At 39.8% G+C, this 19,232-nt stretch overlaps 2 long non-coding RNA genes across 2 annotated transcripts; both read left to right on the top strand.

Annotated features, from left to right (window-relative positions):
- The first annotated feature begins 11,427 nt into the window (after positions 1-11,427).
- On the top strand, positions 11,428-12,476 carry LOC143109790 (uncharacterized). Its single transcript, XR_012983970.1, has 4 exons — positions 11,428-11,648; positions 12,051-12,158; positions 12,299-12,376; positions 12,459-12,476. It is a non-coding gene; the product is annotated as an uncharacterized LOC143109790 (long non-coding RNA).
- Positions 12,477-12,479: 3 nt separating this feature from the next.
- Positions 12,480-13,384, top strand: LOC143109789 (uncharacterized). Its single transcript, XR_012983969.1, has 3 exons — positions 12,480-12,512; positions 13,180-13,236; positions 13,361-13,384. It is a non-coding gene; the product is annotated as an uncharacterized LOC143109789 (long non-coding RNA).
- The last annotated feature ends 5,848 nt before the right edge of the window (positions 13,385-19,232 follow it).

Genomic DNA, 19,232 nt, shown 5'->3' with positions numbered 1-19,232 from the left:
TAAATTTTATATCAAACATAACTCCATATTGAGAGCATATTCTAAGAAGTTGCTGCAGGCCAGCATTGGAAGGAGACAGTACCACCAAATCATCAGCATAAAGCATATGATTAATGAGACTATCCCCCACCAAGCAGCCAGTTCTACATCCCTTCAGTTCCGTAGATAAATTATCCATGTATAGATTGAATAGCAGTGGAGACAGAATTCCACCCTGCCGCACTCCATTGGAGACATGGAAGGGTGTTGACAAACTCCTCCCCCACCTAACTTGCATAGTTTGGTGAGAGTACCAAAACTGCAGTATCCTGATTAGGTAAGAGGGGACACCACGCTCATGCAGTTTACCAAACAGTTTCCCATTTATACGATCAAAAGCCTTTGACGCATCCAGGAAGCACATGAAGACTGTACTATTGCGTGATCTATACCTAACTACAGGTACCAGCAAGACAGATAACATGGATCCAGGAAGTATGCCATGCTTCATTACCCCAGAAAAGCATAGAGCAAGTAAAACTGAAATACATTGACTAGCGTATTTCAGATGTTCTGCTGTTATTTTATCCTGCCCACAGGCTTTGTTCATTTTAAGTTTGTCAATAGCATTACATACTTCCTCCGGCCTGATGACTACACCATCGCTGTGAGGTATCTGGCCTATGTTAAACACATCACTCTTCACACAGTTAAAAATGTTCTCATAGTGTCTCCTCCATAGCTCTGCAATGTTTTCAGGTTCAGTAATGCCATCAATACTAGAAGGCAGTGGCATTTTGCTGTTGTTAACCACTTTCACCTCCTTCCAGAACTCATAAACATTATTAGTTTGTGACTTTTTCGCCATAGAGTTCGCCCTCATAGTCTGCTAATTTCTTTTTATAAAACGCACAGCATATTTGAACCTAGCATTAGACCGTACCTTGTGCTCACAGACTGGGCCATGCCTAGGTTTGCCTGCTAAAACCCATCTTCTAAATGCATCTCTTGCCTCCATATGAACATCATGGACACAGTCATTCCACCCTGGTCTTACAGTATGTTGTTTCACCACTTTATTTCTTAGTGGTTCACTTCCATCGACTAGACAGTTCACAATTCTATCATACATAGCACATAGGTCCTTATTGTGGCTTACATTCTTACAGTTGACATCCACACAGATAATTGCATCAACAGGTAACTCAATATTTCTCAAGTGCCCATCAGTCAGTAACTTGTAATATTGCAGGTCGCCTTCTGTGAGCCTTGTCCAGTCCAGTGTCTCACCTGGTTTATGGCTGTCACTACTGACAAGCTCAGGTAGACCCTTAGTATTTATGAACATAGACAGGAATATGGTCTGCCGTGGCCAAACCATATAGAATCTCAGCCTCCTTTATACAGTTATGTGCATCAACTGTAGATATACAATGGTCCAACCAGGATGTAGTATGCCAAGCTTCACTCACATGTGTATAGCTATCAGCTGGCAGTAATTCCTTAGTGGACAGAATAACCTTGTTATCTTTGCAGAATTGTGTCAGGTGTTGACCAAAAAATCTGATATATCAGCATTCAGATCCCCCAAGACAAATATGGATGTATATTCACTTTCCCTTATGTAAGACCCTATAAAAGCAAGCTTATTCAAATATTCATTTTCATTTTTGTGACATTCATATGGAGTGTATACATTTAAGATTATAAAAACATTCTTATTATGCACCACCTTGATTCCTATGCACCAGTCCACATCTAACCTGATCACAGTGACCAGAGGGTCAAGTTTCTTGTGCCAGAATATGGCCACACCTCCTGGGATCCTGCCTCGCAGAATTCTGGTGTTTAGGTCTGTCGTAGATTCCCCTGCCCCATCTATTATGCTGTGTTGAGTTTATCCAGATCTTGAATAGCTAAAAAAGTCTCTTGCAAACACACCACATCAGCATTCTCAAAGAGTTTGTCAATAATGCGTTGGGCTCTCACTCCAGCACCCTGTCCAAGTTGCAGACCACGGGAGTTATAAAACACAACTCTCATAGCAATTTATCATTGTTTAACATGCATGTGACGCCCTTGACTCAGGCGCACTCATCCCTGTTACAAGCGATGCTTTAACACCTTCCCCTACCGTAGCCCTAGGCTTGCGATTCTCATAGAAGCGCCTCACATAGGTCCCTTCTGGCCACAGCTGCGGCGCATACATCTCTGCTACTTCCTTGCATTCCGCTGTAACTTTAAAAAGAGCTGTAGCGAGTATACTCAGTGCCAATCTTCTGACAAGTCACATTTCTGGAGAGTTGTTCTTTTAAATAACTAGCCAAAGTCTCTGGGTCTAGGTCAGGAGCAAGCTTTGTCACGAACACACTCACCACACTCACTATGTTCCCTCCATCCTTTCGTTGTTTTCAAAAAACATTCTATATCCATGATGGCCTTGAGTATTGAGTAAAATCAGCTTATTATGTGCCGTTAACCAGCAACCATAGATAGTAAAAGAAAGCAGCAAGTAGGCCTAGCCTTGGCTACAATTTCTGTAGTTGCTGCGTCCATTCATTGTTATTCTCTCTCCTGCTCAAACAAAAGTTGTGTTTGCATTAAGTTGATGATAATGTGTTTACAAACTCTACTTTACAGAAAATATTGTAAATAGCCTACTGTCATGCAGTTAATGGGATACTGTGCAGAGTTGGAAAGTTAGGTCAACTTAGAAACTGTTTCTCGTTGTTGAGTTGCCTGATGGTAAGGTACTGACGTAGCTTACACCTGCAGGAGCGCTTGGCCGCCTGTGCTGCGCAACGCACACTTCGCTTCTCTCGACGCAGTTCCCATTTCTACAAACCATACATAATTACAAGGAAAAATATTACCACACGAGGGAAATCAGTGTGGTGTCCATTAAGATGTGAAAAATAGGTATAAATCTAGTGTACACATTTCCACGAATCACGGATGTGTTGATGACATAAATTAGGAAATATTAGAGGACTTAAGGAGACGTAATGTTGAACTGCATGCCGATGCCATTTAACCCAAATGCCCCAGCAGTAGCACGGGAGAGGAGAGCTTATCTGACAGAAGATCTGCATTGTCTATAGTGAGGTACTGTAATGTTAGATTACATTGCAAAAATATCACCATGCATTCATAACCTCATGATTCAGTGAGAGTGATCCCAAAACATCGGAAAGTATGTCTTTGTCACATTTCTGTATTACATTTTGTCAAGAGGAAAAATCAATAGCAAACTGTTCCCAACTGAACAGTGTTTATAACGCTGTGAACGCTCCTGGCTGCGCTGGCAAATCCCCATGCTATGGAACAAGCACGCCTGAATTTAAAGTGAATGTGAGATGATGCTCTGATTGGTTTATTGCACGTTACACCCAAACCACACCCATGAGTAATGTAGCTACTTCAGACCACCCCATTTTAGATTTGCGTTGGACGCAACAGTCATTTATCCCGCCGGTAAAATAGCAACAGCGCCCAGATCTGCCCACAAAGCTACTTGCGCTTTGCGTTTTCAGAATTCCGTTTTAGATCGTCAAGATAGAGCCTTATGTATGATACAGGTTTTTCATCAACTTTAGCAGAGGTGCCAATAATTCTGGAGGGTACTGTAGATAGATAGATAGATAGATAGATAGATACTTTATTCATCCTGAGGGACATTTTTGATTTAAATTAAATTATCAGCCTATCAACATCCAGTAAATTATCTGACTCATTATCTGTCTATCAACATCCAATAAACTATTGTTACAAAGCTTGGCTCAGGGCTGGGTAACTGAAAAGGGAAAGCCACATGCAGAGTAGCAATATTTATTTATGAAAGAATGAGAACTTAACAGCGAAAGTTAAGTAAAGTCAGTATTAGTGTTGGATTTGGAAAATAAAAGAGTGTAAGCAATCATGCAGTCATGCAGTGTAATGAATAAGCAAAACAAAACCCAAAACGGTAACACTTTGCGGTAAGGGTACATAAATTATCATGAATTCATGCATGCATTAATTTATGATTTATGCATTACTTCATTCCTTTATATCTTATGAATAATCAGGAACTGACATGAGTTCAAAGTCTCTCATTCATGACCTCATGCATGAACAACACATCAACTAAAGCATTAGGTACGGTGGGTACATCATTATGATTTATGATTTTTCTATCGCTAGTAATACATAAATCATGAATTAATTCATGCATAAATTCATGATAATTCGTGTACCCTTACCGTAAAGTGTTACCCCCAAAACACTGTGGGAGAGACGGAGCAGCGGCAGTGGACAACCCAGTCTCATGTGAAGGCCCAAACCAGGAAGTCATTAGCGCAACTTGGAACAATATACTGTAGCAACCAAATAGCAACCACTTTGAATAGTATAGTAACCATTAAGATTACCCTAGCAACACCCTTGCAACTATCTCAATTACCCTATCAACAACCTAGCAACCAATACCATAATGTCAACCTAGCAACCAACATGATAACCCTAGCAACCACTTAACTTAACCTTTTGCAGCCTGCACGGAACATTTCATACTCGATGCCCTTGTGGCACAAAAAGGCTTATTGTGTGGGTATACTACATGGTAGAGATAAAATATACCCACTATTGTAATCAGGAGAAATTACCCTTTAACATGTTATAATGTTAAATATAACACAAAAATATCAGTTAGTATCAGTCAACATAAATCTAACCCCCCCCCCATTTAGCAACCACCATATGCACCCTAGCAACCATCCTAATTACCTTAGCAACAACCTAGCAACCAGTAAACCTGTACTATAATGTCAACCTAGAAACCACCATAGCAACCAACATGATAACCCTAGCAATTAGCAAAACAATTTTCATATGTATTCTACCAACCATCTTAATTACCCTAGCAAAGGGGTCTATGGAGTTCTCTATGCTATTATGGAGAAGGGGTCTATTAGTGCCGAAGCCATGACGTGACGTTGTCAAGGTAGCAATTTCACTGGATCTAAACAAATCAATCTAACCATGGTGGTGACCATAACGGTGGCTTTCTTAAGCTATTTATATTATTTTACAACGTTTCTTTGATGTTAGTATACATTTTCTACACTGCAGGAATCATATAGTAGGCCTACAACATATTCATACCAAAACAATCAAATTTATAACTACAGAGTTTTATGTTACCATGCGTTTCCTCCTGCATATAACTTCACAGGCTGCAGTTAAAAAGCTTTATTTTTCAAGGCAAAAAACATCACTCCTAACTGCCACCAGTCTTTGATAAGATGTGAAATATTCACTGGGATTTTGTTTCTTACCATAACACCTGACAGGGAATCTATATTATGTGGCTAAGCTGCTTCGTAGCAGATAAACCACGTAAATCCGTAAACGTAAATCAGGTTTTTCGGCCATGTATATACAAGGAATTTGGTCTCTCATTTATCCCATCCATGAATTAGTGAACACACAAGAGCACACAGTGAACTCACAGTGAGGTGAAGCACACTAGAGTGCGGTTCGGGCCGTTAATTTCTGTCCGAACCCGGCCAGCGTCTGACAGAGTTGCATCCGAAACCGACCCGAACCCGACAGGCATTTTCATTTTTATGTCCGAACCCGAGTCACCCAAGGTTGAAATGCACATGCGTTGTCACGGCTACATTAACAAATCTTGCACACAGGAAGAAAATGTTAGGTCTCTTTTACATTTTATTTTATTCTCAAAAAACAAACGTTTGCATCATGTAGAGCAGACCTGTTGGTTACCCAACATAATAAGCTATTTTAAATGTAAAGCTTCCAATGCATATCGGCCCCATGTGTCGAACCCGAACCGAACCCGACTACAATTTCTAAATATTTGTCCGACCCGACCAGTCGGGTCCCGTCGGGCTCAGGTCGGATAGCCACACTGTAGGCTAAAGCACACACTAATCCGGAGCACTGAGCTGCCTTGCTACAGTGGCGCTCGGGGAGCAGTAGTGGAAATTCCAGTAGAAAATCCAATAGGAAGCCTATTGGTCTGAACTGGTCTGAAATGGTCTGTACTGGTTGCAACTGGTTCCAACTGGGTTTTTGATTTTCTACTGGTTTACCCAGTTAGTAACACCAGTTGAAACCATTTAAATACCAATAGAACCAATCGAACTTTTGGACTGGGCATGCTCACCAGTTCAATCCAGTTGAATGTAACTGGTGTCTGCAATTTCAATGGTTATGGGTCTCAATTGGTTCAGTAACTGGTCTCAACTGGTCTGGCAAACCAGAAGTAAACCAATTTACAATTTTACAATGAATGAACAATGGATACATACAAGGACATTTCAATTTACCTTGGCCTATTATGTGAAAAAAATAACAATACTGTTTACATTTCTGCATTGAATAATAGCCTATGCAAAACCGTGCTATTTTGAGCCCACTACGTATTTTACATATTTTAACAACACAATTCAGAAAACTTAACACAAAAACGGGTAATGTAAATGACAGAGACACCAGATTTGAGTTTGATATGTAATTTATTTTTCTTTTCTTACTTCACCTTAGTCTCGCTCATAAAAATTGGGAAATGTACATACATACAGTTTATCAGTGTGGTTAATAATTGAGCATTTACTTACAATTTCACTTGGTGACACAATCATGTTTTTATCTTATGCAATGTGAGTTATATGCATTGTGTTTAGATATAGATAGATAGATAGATAGATAGATAGATAGATACTTTATTGATCCCCAAGGGGAAATTCAAGATTTACAACTTTGTAACCAAGATTGAAAGATTTAGGCTACTTAAGTTACAAGTAAGAATTTGATTGATTTCTCCAAATGTATTGTTTGTTAATTGCATTCTGGAATTGTTTGTTTTTTTTTGCATCTACAGTAGCCTACCCTCCAGAATTATTGGCATCTCTGTTAATCTATCTGTTGGTGATTTATTGTAATCTCACATTGAAAACAAATAGGAAAAATCCAACCTTGAAGGTAAGCAAATTTATTTTGAGAAAAAGGAAAATCTCATCAAGAAATACATATTTTTAACAAAAACACGTTGCTCACAATTATTGGCATCCCTAAAAAAATTTGCATTTTCCTATCTAATTTCAATTTATTTAAGTTAATCAGAGTGTCTGTGAACTTTCTGAAGTAGTTCATGACTTTCTTTTTCACTATGGTATGAAAAAAAAGTCACACTGAGGCTAAATCCTCTAGTCATTTCTCAACATCGGAAAGACAAGATAATACACTAAACTTAAATAAAATGAAAGTGTGTTGACATTTGTAAGTCAGAGAATGTCTATGAAAACTAGGTACTTTGTTTAAAATGGACAAAGATCCATGGTTATCTTGTCCACACGTACAGTATGGAGGATGGTAAGATAGGCAAAAAATTCCATAAGAACCACTGTTGGAGAATTACAGACAAAGGTACCATCTTGGGGGTCAAAAAAAGTCCCCCCAAAAATCTTCAAAAGTTACCTCATTGCTAATAGCTTATTTAGAGGGCATGCCAAGTAAAAGCCTGTCCAGTCATTTAATTACCAAATATAAATGGCAGGAGTTACTGAATGGTACAGTGACTCTGTCTGGAAGTGTGGTCTATTGTCAGATGAAATGAAAATTGTGCTCTTTGGCTAGAAACACTTTAGGTGTGTTTGGCATACATAGAAGAATGACTATACTGAAAAGCACCCCATGCCTAACGAGAATTATGGTGGAGGGGCTGTGCTATTGTGGGGCTGTTTTTATTCCCAAAGGCCTTGGGAACCTAATTAAGGTGCATGGTATCATGAACACCAAGAAAAAACTGAACATTTTCAAATAAAAGGAAATCTGTCAATCTCTGCCAAGACACTAAAAGTTGGTCATGATTGGATCATTCATCAGGTCAATGAACCAAAGCAAACATCCAGATCAAAACAAATATGGTTTGCTGAACACAAAATCAAGCTTCGGACATTGCCATCTCAGTCCCCTGATCTAAACTCCAAAGAAAAACAGTGGGGTGAGTCAAAGAGGAGAATGCATAAGTGTGGACCTAGGAATCTGGGGAGATTTTGTAAAGACGAACGATCTTAAATCCCTTGCTTTGTATTCTCCAACTTTATGGGGTGTCATAGGTGAATATTACAAGCTGTTTTATTGGCAAAGGGAGGCTTAAGAAGGTATTACAAGCAGGGGTGCCAATAATTATGAGCGACATGTTTTTGTTAAAAAATATTTATTTCTTTATGAGATTTTCTTTTTTCTCAAAATAACTTTTTTTTCAATGTGAGATAAATCACCAACAGATTATGGGCTGTATTTTGCACCCTGGTGCATGGCGTAAAACTTGTTTTCCAGCCGGCGCAAAGTTTAATTCCTTATTTTGCACGTTGATTTTTTAAACAATGCGCCCAGGGGTGTGGCAATTAACAATCGAGGGAATGGCCTAGCGCATTGTCTAAAAATCGCTATTGTACACCTGGTCAGAAGTCTATGGCGAGTTGTTTATATGTTATTTTAAGAGCGCATTGTCAATAGTCATATTGGCGGGTGCACCATCCTATATCATCCATGAACGCACACCAGCGCACGTCCATGCAGAACATTACAAATTGCACGATTACAATGGGAAATATAATTAGAATAAAGATGTTACGAAATATTGTACATCTCATGATGAGTAGTTATTCACCATCGTTTGCAAATTGGTAATGACGGTTAAAAGTGATTAGGGGGAGAGGCAAGAGACACGTATGGAGCACAGCTGAAGACGCACTGTCACGAGATATATAAGCAACTCCTCTGCAGGATAAGTGTTTTTTTATTCAGTCATTTGAGCAATATTAGGGTACAGTAAGTTTTGCTTTTTCCAGCCTATGTTCTCGATGGTAACCCATTGTCAGTCAATAGTGAAAGTAACTGCATATAACTGTCTTGTCGTTGACTGACACCATGGTGGAGTTAGTTTCACTTTGCCAATGAGTTCAAATAATAGACGAGTGCAAATGCGTTAAGGCTATGCTAGGTTTTAGTAGAGCATGGTTTAGTGGAATTACTATTCCATACCAAGCAGCCTCCTTCAAATGCGCTGTTGAATGTCAAAATACTGATGCATTCTTTGACATTGCGCTTTGCGCCGTTAAAGGGAATGACAGATGTCATTCTTATTGGTTTAAATGATGTTACGCCCCAAACACACCCACACATGATTAAGAAACCAGGGAACACCTTGTTGCGCCATGCGCTCGACGTTTGATAACGAAAACACTCCCAATGTGGACTGGACATCCTACTAAATTTGAATAAGCTTTTAACGAGTGACGATGCGCTTTTGACTGTCATGATAGGGCCCTATTTTTTATACCGGTTTTTAGTCAACTTTAGCAGAGGTGCCAATAATTCTGGAGGGTAATATACTCCAGGGTATCTATTCTCTGACCGTGGTAAATAGCTCTTAAGTAGACAGTTTCTGATGTTACTCTGATGCCAAATCTCTAGAAGAGGTCCCTCTCCTCATAATTTAATTCATAGGGGCGACCCTGTCCTAAAACAGTTGTGCCATCAAAATCCTCTGCGACTTTCAGTCTTGGGCATGATGTTAAAATAAGACAGAATGCTAAAATGGTATTATTTGAAATGTATTTTTTGAAAATACTAGCAAGGTGTTCCTTAATATGAATTTGTGAATTATTTGTGTGGCTGCACCTCTTGTTCCTTATACAATATCCACCTTCTTCTTCATCGTCTTCATGTCTCTGTTGAAAAAACATAGAAATCCTTGAGTTTCATTAGACTGAAATGAACAGCATCAGATCATTCTGTCACATTCCTGTCAAAGATATACATTTTATTAGATTGCAGTAGGCTAATTTATTCTTCTTATAGAGTCCTAAATTGCCATCAACAGACTGTCGGCTACCTTGGTCTGGTCTGTACAGGTGTTGGTCTTGGTCTTTCTCCATCTTGAATTCCTGGGAATTCAGGACACTCTCTGTGGGTCCAAAAACTGTTTGTAAGTCCTTGAGGTCATTTCTTGGATATGCATAGGCCTATAAATACAAATATGAGTAAATGAACACAGGCCTTCTTATATTGGATGTTTATAATATGTTTATAATTACAAAACTTTTTAGAAATGGAAAACGATCACGTGCTTAGTGACAATGTGGCCTAATCTGTCCAGTCATGAATTCAAGTAGGCCTACAAGCCACGAAAAGATAACACTGGCTGCATTAATGTAGCCTACTGCACGAGCCTGAAACTACCAAATTCTCACGCGAAAATAAGGTCACGCACACAGGCTACTATTTAAATTACAGCACTATAGAATTACTAACGTTAATAACGTATTGTGTCTATAGCCATAGCGAGTACAGCTTAACGTACAATAGTGGAAGCTATACATTTTAACTTTAAAATGTTTGCCCTAGTACGATATTTAGCAGACAATTAGAAGTGCTATAGAAGAATTGTTTCCTGCGAGGACATTAAGGACTTCAACGTTAACGCAGCAAAACAAATCCCTTGTTTGACGTGGTGGATGATGTGGTCTGATGGAGCATACTACCAAGCCCAAATGCTACTGCTCTTGTCTGGTAGCAGCTAAGTATGAATAACACACTACAGTCCATGTGTATAAAAGGCTTACATAGACTTTATAATGTCATTATTAATTTAGCTCTCTGATACGGTGTAGTAACAAATACTAGACTCTGTTAACGTTAGCGCTAACGTTAGCTAGCGTTACGTTCGCATAGCCGTCAGACAGGCTCATGCATAAATCTGGTTCCAAAGGTAACTTAATTTAGCGGTTAGGTATGACACATTTGCTGAGTGTAGGCTTATGAAACGTCCACTAGCCTGATCGCTTACCTTCAGTTACATGAAGTCATCATGAGCAGTAGGGGTGACGGCTTGCTTGGGTTACCTTATGTCCTGTTGATACAGACGGTCGCCGCACTAACGTTAATGTTGTGTCAGGCGGTCGCCTCTCTGGACTGTAGCCTATCATCAAATAACTAGGCTCACACATTGTAACCATTGTAGACATATGAGTGTAGGCTAGGCCATGGTAGGCCTTTGCTAGTAGGCCTAATGATTTTAACTAGTTCAAAATAATATAGGCCTATTATATATAAGATAATGTACAATGTAGGCCTAACTGTCATTCTGACTTCCTGTTGTGCTAGTGTTCTCCTAGTATATCTTTTTGTGTCAAGTAATTACATTAATTGTGTCAATTAATCATACTCTTATTTTTCCATATTCTTATAACAAAAACAATATTTGCACTGATGATGTCCCTGCACTGTTTACTTTTGCACTACCACCATTGCACATACTCCACCATAGCACCAATCAGGGTCAATGTATCATAGGTGCAGTCCCTACTGGCACTCAGGCCTAGTAATCCTCACTCTTTACTTTTATATAACTGGGTGATTACATTTATTGTATGTGTGTGAGATATGTGTGTATGTGTGTGTATGTACTGTATAAGTTGCTGCATATCTAAAATTGCCCTCTGGTATCTATCTATCTATCTTTTTGTATTACAGAGGATGAGGACAATCTGAGGAAGCAAATGGAGCTCAAAAGACCACCTGTGCCCAAGATCAGGCAAGAGCCTTTGTTGGCCAATGAAAAAAAAAAGAAAACAGCCTTCCATGGCACCAAAAAAGTAAGCCTGCCATTCACTAACACAGCACTAAGCCTGCTAATACCTTAGCATTTGTGAAAAAGCAATAAGAAGATTTGCATCCCCACAGCATTTACAGTTATTCCTCAGTCACTTTGATGCTTTTCTCACATCACTATTAACATTTGCACAGCAGTTAGTGAATATGTACGCTTCACATTTGCAATTTGTTCAGAGGAAGGAGAAATTGCTACTATGATGTGCACAAATGAATAAATGTTGTGGAGGTTGAACTAATAGTTGTGAATAGTTAGAATTTTCATTCCTGATCTGAGAAACGCACCAAAGCAACTGAGGAAAACTGTAACACTGTCTTAAGTTGCAATTTGCCACTTTGACACTAACAAGCCCAAAACGGCACATTGTATTTCAATCACCTCTCAGATAATTAAGACACATGAAAGAGAAGGGGACAGACAATTCATGCAGAAAATAATAGGAAAAAAATTAGCTGCCAAGAAAAGGAAACCCCTTTGTCAAAAGTCAGATTTGGTAAGTTTGCTTTCTTTAATGTAAAGTTAAGGCTAAACAAGGCTAAGATAAATAGTATTAAACAGGATACCTAACAACATACCAAATAGAACTGCAGTCTTTACGAAAAACGAACCCTTTACAAAGGTATTTATTTACAGGACGCAACCTTTGTGAGATCACCCATCCCCAAAAAAAAGAAACTTCTCAAAAAAAATGAAACAGCCTCAGAGTTTCAGGTAAGACTTCTACAGTCATTGACCATATATTTGATGAATGATGATGAATACATATTAGTTTACTGAGGTTTTTGTCATATAGCATGGTGTGGAGGGATCTCTTAACCAAGTGGCTCTGGTCCCCTCTGAGTTTGAGGTAAGACTTCCTCACACAATGCCCATATCTTCAAATCTTCATGACACACAACACAGGCAGGGGCAGCTGTGGCCTACTGGTTAGGGGTTCGGGCTTGAAACCAAAGGGTTGCCAGTTCAATCCCCAACCAGTAGGAAAAATGTGTGCAGGGGAAGTGGTTGAGCACTGCTCTCCCATGTCCACATCCACGGCTGAAGTGTCCTTGAATATGGCACCTAACCTCACTGCCTCCCGAGCGCCACTGTAGCAAGGCAGCTCACTGCTCCGGGTTAGTGTGTGCTTTAGTGTGCTTCACCTCACTGAGTGTGTTCACTGTGTGCTCTGTGTGTTCCCTAATTCACGGATGGGATAAATGCAGAGACCAAATTCCTTGTATATGCAAGTATGCTTGGCCTATAACCCTGATTTACATTTACATTTTTTTACAGAAACAACATATCATTAAATGTACGTTGGTTTTATCTTAGAATGCTGTGCCGGGATCGCCCAGACAAAGACAGACTGTCCTTTCAGAGCCTGAGGTAAGACCTCAGCACTTAAGGCCCATGTCATTTAAAGGAACATCAGTTACAGCATCACTTATTGACATGAATGAAATTGGACATACAAGTAAACGATAAGAACAGAAAAGAAGCAATCAGCAAAAAATCTTATTGGTTGTTTTTAGGATGCTTTGGAGGGAGTCGGACCATCCAGTCGGAATCCCACATTCTTTGATGCTGAGGTAATGAAATGCTTATCATGTCCATTTGCAATTGTGGGGATATATCCCATCTTTACTATTGCTTTAGATGGGATCCAACTATTATAAACTGCATTTGAATATACTAAGGTTTTTGTGTTTATAGGACTTTTTGGATGTCTCTGATGACCAGGTAAAGTGCTTTGCACATGATGACTGCATGTTAAGTTTTTTACAAGAAAATGTGTATGGTTTTACAGAAAAACAGATTCTGATGACCCTTTGTGCTGACATAAATTACATACTTTATTTTTACTTCGCATTTAGGATTCTGATGTATCAGATGATGGTGTTGTTCCCCAAAGGATGTTTGGAAACATCAAAAAAGTTTACCAGCAATTAAAGACCAAAAACAAAAAAATATCCTCCGAAAATGAAGACCTCAAACAAAGGTAAATTCAAGATCTTATCTTACACGCACACGCTCAGCTTGTGTAAGAAAGGATAACTATTTGAGTTTTGTTTTGTTTTTTGTGTTTTTCTCTCAAACGTGTTAAATGACAGATACAAAGATTTGGAAACACAAAAATAAAAATATAGCCGCAAGCGGCAATGGCGGGCCCGAGCACCTGCGGGCCGCAACCTGTGACATGCCGGAATCCAACAAAGCACCGACGTGGTGAGTTTCTGAAATGTACATATTTGATGTGTGTGCTATTTGCTTTTGTATTTTATTTTCTGCCACATTTACTCGCTTGACCAGGTGGGGGCTTAATGCAATGCAGGCCCATTGGGTGTCATCATAATCATAATATATATTAACCTGAGAAATTTCAGACCATTCATTTTAAGCAAAGAACATTTCTGATACACTTTTTGGTTGGCCAGATGGTGGCGCTGTGTTAGGCATTGAAATTACACATGTGAATATCATCACAATAATGATATCCAAAATGTTTGTAAACTTTCAGATCAATCACTTAAGGTATTGTCCATTTCTGGCACATTTCCTGCTTGACCAGGTGGTGGCGCTATGCCAGGCAGGCCCATTGGGTGTCTGGATATCATCATAATCATAATATCTATTAACCTGAGAAGTTTCAGACCATTTATTCAAAGCATAGAGCATTTCTGGCACATTTCCTGCTTGGCCAGATGGTGGCGCTATGCTAGGCCTGTGAATTACGCATGTGAATATCATCACAATAATGATATCCAACATTTTATAAAGTTTCAGATCAATCACTTAAGGCATTTTCCATTTCTGGCACATTTCCTGCTTGGCCAGGTGGTGGCGCTATGCCAGGCAGGCCCATTGGGTGTCTGGATATCATCATAATCATGATATCTATTAACCTGAGAAGTTTCAGACCATTCATTCAATGCACTGTGATTTATGACACATTTCCTGTTTATGTGGTGAGATATTAAAATCATATCAAATATATTACAACATTCAAAAATACCTTCACAATTTAACATCAGCAACATCTTGGCATAATGTTTGCCAAATTTCAAATGAATCTGACAAACCGTCTAGGAGGAGTATGTTCAAATTGATCATATGACATCAGTATAATTGCCATTCTTTCTGTTGCCAGTTGGTGGCGCTATGCCAAACATGCATTATGGGCATGTGAATATTATCATTAACATAGTCTTCCATGACCTGTGAAATTTAAAACATTTCAAGCCATGCATGGTGAATTATGACACATTTATTGTTTATGTGGAAGGGTATTAAAATTAATAATTTCGCCATTTCGTCAAATTACAACATATCAAAAAAACGCTTCTAAATTTATCATCCGGAACATCTCGGCGTCATGTATACCAACTTTGACATGAATCGGATCAACCGTCTAGGAGGAGTACGTTAAAATTGATCATGTCCACAACGCACAAAATCTCAATTACCTCACTTCCTGTGGGCGTGGCTAATGGCATGTTAATACAAAAGTTGTTTGTTTTTGGGAGTTACATACACCCACCAAATTTGGTGTGTGTATCTAAAACTATATGCCAACCACAAGTCACAGTGACATAAAGGGGCGCTATGGAGTTGCTGGGCAACGCCCAGTGCCAAGCTTTTATCCCTGTCTATTCACTGTATCACTAGATGTATGTGCCAAATTTCAAGACTTTTCGATTATGTTAACCACTTCAAAATATTTGCCAACCACGGGATCAGTCACCTAAGGGGGCGCTAGCGAGGCCCTGGGCCACGCCCGGGGTCAAGCTCTTGTACCTAACTGCGATGTGTGACACCAGACGTGTGTGCCAAATTTCAAGAGTTTTCGACCATGTTAACCACCTCAAAAACAGGAAAGCAAAAAAGTAGAATAACAATAATAATATAGAAAAATAATAATAATAATCCTTACAAAAACAATAGGGCCTTGCGCCCTTCGGTGCTCGGGCCCTAAAAAGAGAGGGATGGTCTTCGGGCAACCATAGAGGCAATTCATACAAACACTGCCCGCGTGTTGGGAGGTCAGCCTATGGGTGAGTGAATAATAATGCAATAAAAAAAAGCTAGTTTAAATGCAATCTCTTTAAAAAAAGTGTATTGAATCAAACTGATTAACAATATGTTTTGTCAATATCCTGTGCAGCCCAATCGGAGTCGCAGATCACTGTATGTCAAGGCTATGCTTGGTTTGGTAAGCTATGGTTTGAATGTACCTTGCCATCGCTTCCCTGCTCAGATGGCAAGATACATTCAAACCATAGCTTACCAAAACAGTTACAGCAAAACCTACCCTCACTCCTGAGAAATATCAGGCAGTAAAGGGTTTCAATTCATTCACGTTTAACAGAGAACCGATTCTATTTCTATTAAAAAATATAACAAAACAAAAACATGAACATGAATTGTTTCTGATATTTTTGTTGTTTTTGTTTTTCAGACACATTCAAGCGATGGCTTGTGGACAATGGCGTAGGAGAAGCTGAGGTGGCTGTACGCCACAAGAAAATAGGAGTATTCATTTCAGAAAAAAATCATAGATCTTAACAGAAAAAAATAAAAACCGCCTTAATCATACCTTTTGAAATATGTTGTTCTTTGTTAATTGTTCTGGGAGTAGGTATAATAGTAGGAAAATAGAATTGCACATTTTAAAAAAGGAGAAGTTGATAATTGAAAACATTTGTAGGCCTATGTAAAACAACTAGAGTTTTAAGCTGAGTCATATCTATTTTTGTTTTTCTAAAGTACAAACCTGTTGTCACCAGTTAAAACCATTACAGACCAATTCACACCAGTTAAAAAATATAATATAATCTTAAACCAGTTCATACCATTTAACACCAATTTATTCAACCAGTAGGTTTCTTTAACTGGACCTTACCAATACAATCCGCATACTTTATAGGCTACTGCTGTTGGATAGGCCATTTGCATTGTGCTTGTGACCATTTGTTGGCGGATTTGTGGGTAGTGTGCTTTTTAAAGTTAAACTTGAGCAGGGGCTTCTGAATGTGTTTACCTTGGATTTTGGCACAAGGGATTTTAACATCTAATCCTGTGTATTAATGTAATGCTGAAGCTAGCGTAGGCTAGTGACTGCTGTGAATAGGGCAGCTGGCAACTAGGGAAAGACCTTGTGACAGCACGGAAAGACGGCTGACAGGAGGGAATAGACCCCGCCGGGGCTACAATGGGTTAGCAGCTCATTGTGGCAGTAGCCCAGGCTTCACTAAGCTATGGGCTGCACCCTACTAAGCTACAGTACGACATAATGAAAAAATACCCCTAGAGTCAGCGAGAGCAGGGGCGGAAGATGACTCACTTGTGATAGACATGGTTACTGACCCTGGAACGAATTTGATTACGAGTAAGGAAAACATGTTTGTGGAAGCCACTAGTTCAGAGAAAACTGAGAAAAAGCTGCAGATGTGTGTGTGTGGTTGGCAGAAGGTTACAAGTCTAAAGGGCCTGAAAATTCATCAAGGGAAAAAGAAGTGCTTGGTAGAGGGAACACAGGGTCCCCGCATTGATAGCTATTTCTTAAGAAGTGCATCAAGTCAGTCGGTTGAAGTCCAGCGACAGGAAGAAACCCACAGTTCGCAGGACATCAGTACCCCTGTTGTTGAGGTAAGTTCTAGCACTGAGGCAGAGAGAGAGGCCAGTCAGCCAAGGAGGGAGAAGATTAATGGTCATAGGCCTGGGGTTAGATGGCCAGGCGCAGCAGAATGTAGAATGTGGGAAGATGTTAATAGTGATTTGGTCAGTATCCTGGGTCAGCTCAAGGGGACGGCTGAAAGCAAATTAGAGAAAATGGGAGACATTATTTATAGCTATGGTAAGGAAAGATTTGGGACTATTGAGAGAAGGACAAAACGGCTACATGAGGTAGTTAAATCTAGGCGCCAGCAGGAGATAGATAAACTTATCAAGGAGAGGAGGCAGCTTAAGAAGCAGTGGAGAAAAGCTACAGATGATGAGAAGGAAGGTATTGACTGTCTACAGGCAGATGTGAGGGAGCGGTTAGTAGTGCTAAGAAGAGCTGAAAATATTAGGAAAAATAGGAAGAAGAAATCACGAGCCCGACTAGCATTCTATAAAGACCCATTTAAGTTTGTTAAGTCTTTATTCGTAATGCAGAAGAGTGGTAGTCTTTTGGAACCTAAGCAGAAGCTTGAGGAGTATTTAGAGGGAGTGCACAAAGATAGGGAGAGGTTCAGGGAGATGGTACTTCCTGCTGATATCCCACCTATTGGTGAATTAAGTAGCCAATGCGACGATAGTCCACCAAGGTGGAAAGAGGTGCAAGAAGTAATAAAACGTGCAAGGGCCTCTTCAGCCCCGGGACCTAATGGAGTGCCCTACCGGTTGTATAAGAGTGCACCAGATGTTTTAAGATTTTTATGGCAATTAATGAAGATAGTTTGGAAAAAGCAGAGTATTCCCAAGGCTTGGCGGAGGGCTGGGGGAATATTTATTCCCAAAGAAAAGGACGCAGTGGAGATTAATCAATTTAGGCCAATTAGTCTACTGAATGTTGAAGGGAAGGTTTTCTTTAGTGTGGTGGCACGGAGACTGACAAATTACCTTGAAAGGAATAAACTAATTGATACCACGGTGCAAAAAGCTGGAATTCCTGGCTTCTCTGGGTGCTTAGAGCATACCAGCATGATTTGGCACCAAATTCAATTAGCAAAGCGTGAGAAGAGAGACCTGCACGTTGTGTTCTTGGATTTGGCTAATGCTTTTGGGTCTGTGCCGCATAGTCTGTTGTGGGAGGCCTTTGATTATTTCAGAATCCCAGGTAGCATTAAAAGCCTAGTAAAAGCATACTTTCTGGATATTCAATTATGTTTTACTACAGCTGATTACACCACAGGTTGGCAACAACTTGAGATAGGAATCATGGCCGGATGTACCATCTCCCCACTTGCTTTTACAATGGCAATGGAGGTCATTATTAGGGCCTCAAAATGGGTAGTGGGCGGGGAGAAGTTGCAGGGAGGGCCACGCCTCCCCCCGATTCGGGCTTTCATGGACGACATGACAACCTTGACGACAACCGTTCCATGCACCAACAGGTTGCTGGGTAAGTTAAATAGTAATCTGCAATGGGCCAGAATGAAGGTGAAACCAAGTAAGTCTAGGAGTCTCTCAATTATTAAAGGGAAGGTAACAGATAAGAAGTTTGCTATAAATAAGGAGGTGATTCCCACAGTTCTGGAGAAACCAGTGAAGAGCCTGGGAAGGTGGTATGATGCAAGCCTTAGTGATAAATCACAGGTTGAAGACTTGAGACAGGTCACTAGGCAAGGTATTGCAAAAATTGACAAGTCGGGGCTGCCAGGTAAGCTCAAGCTGTGGTGTTTGCAGTTTGGTTTGTTGCCTCGGCTAATGTGGCCATTGACAGTTTATGAAGTTCCTCTGTCAAAGGTAGAGAGGTTGGAAAAAATGATCAACTCCTTTGTCAGAAAATGGCTCGGAGTCCCACGCTGCTTAAGCAGTGTAGCCTTGTATGGGAAGGGTATTGTAGAGTTGCCAATATCTAGTCTGACAGAGGAATTTAAGT

The sequence above is a fragment of the Alosa pseudoharengus genome, unplaced genomic scaffold (assembly GCF_046254945.1).
Source record: "Alosa pseudoharengus isolate Yale_2024_CS ecotype anadromous, Long Island Sound unplaced genomic scaffold, YU_APseudo_1.1 YU_APseudo_1.1_scf_7, whole genome shotgun sequence".
NCBI lineage: Eukaryota > Metazoa > Chordata > Actinopteri > Clupeiformes > Clupeidae > Alosa > Alosa pseudoharengus.
This window is presented reverse-complemented; position numbering and strand designations above follow the sequence as displayed.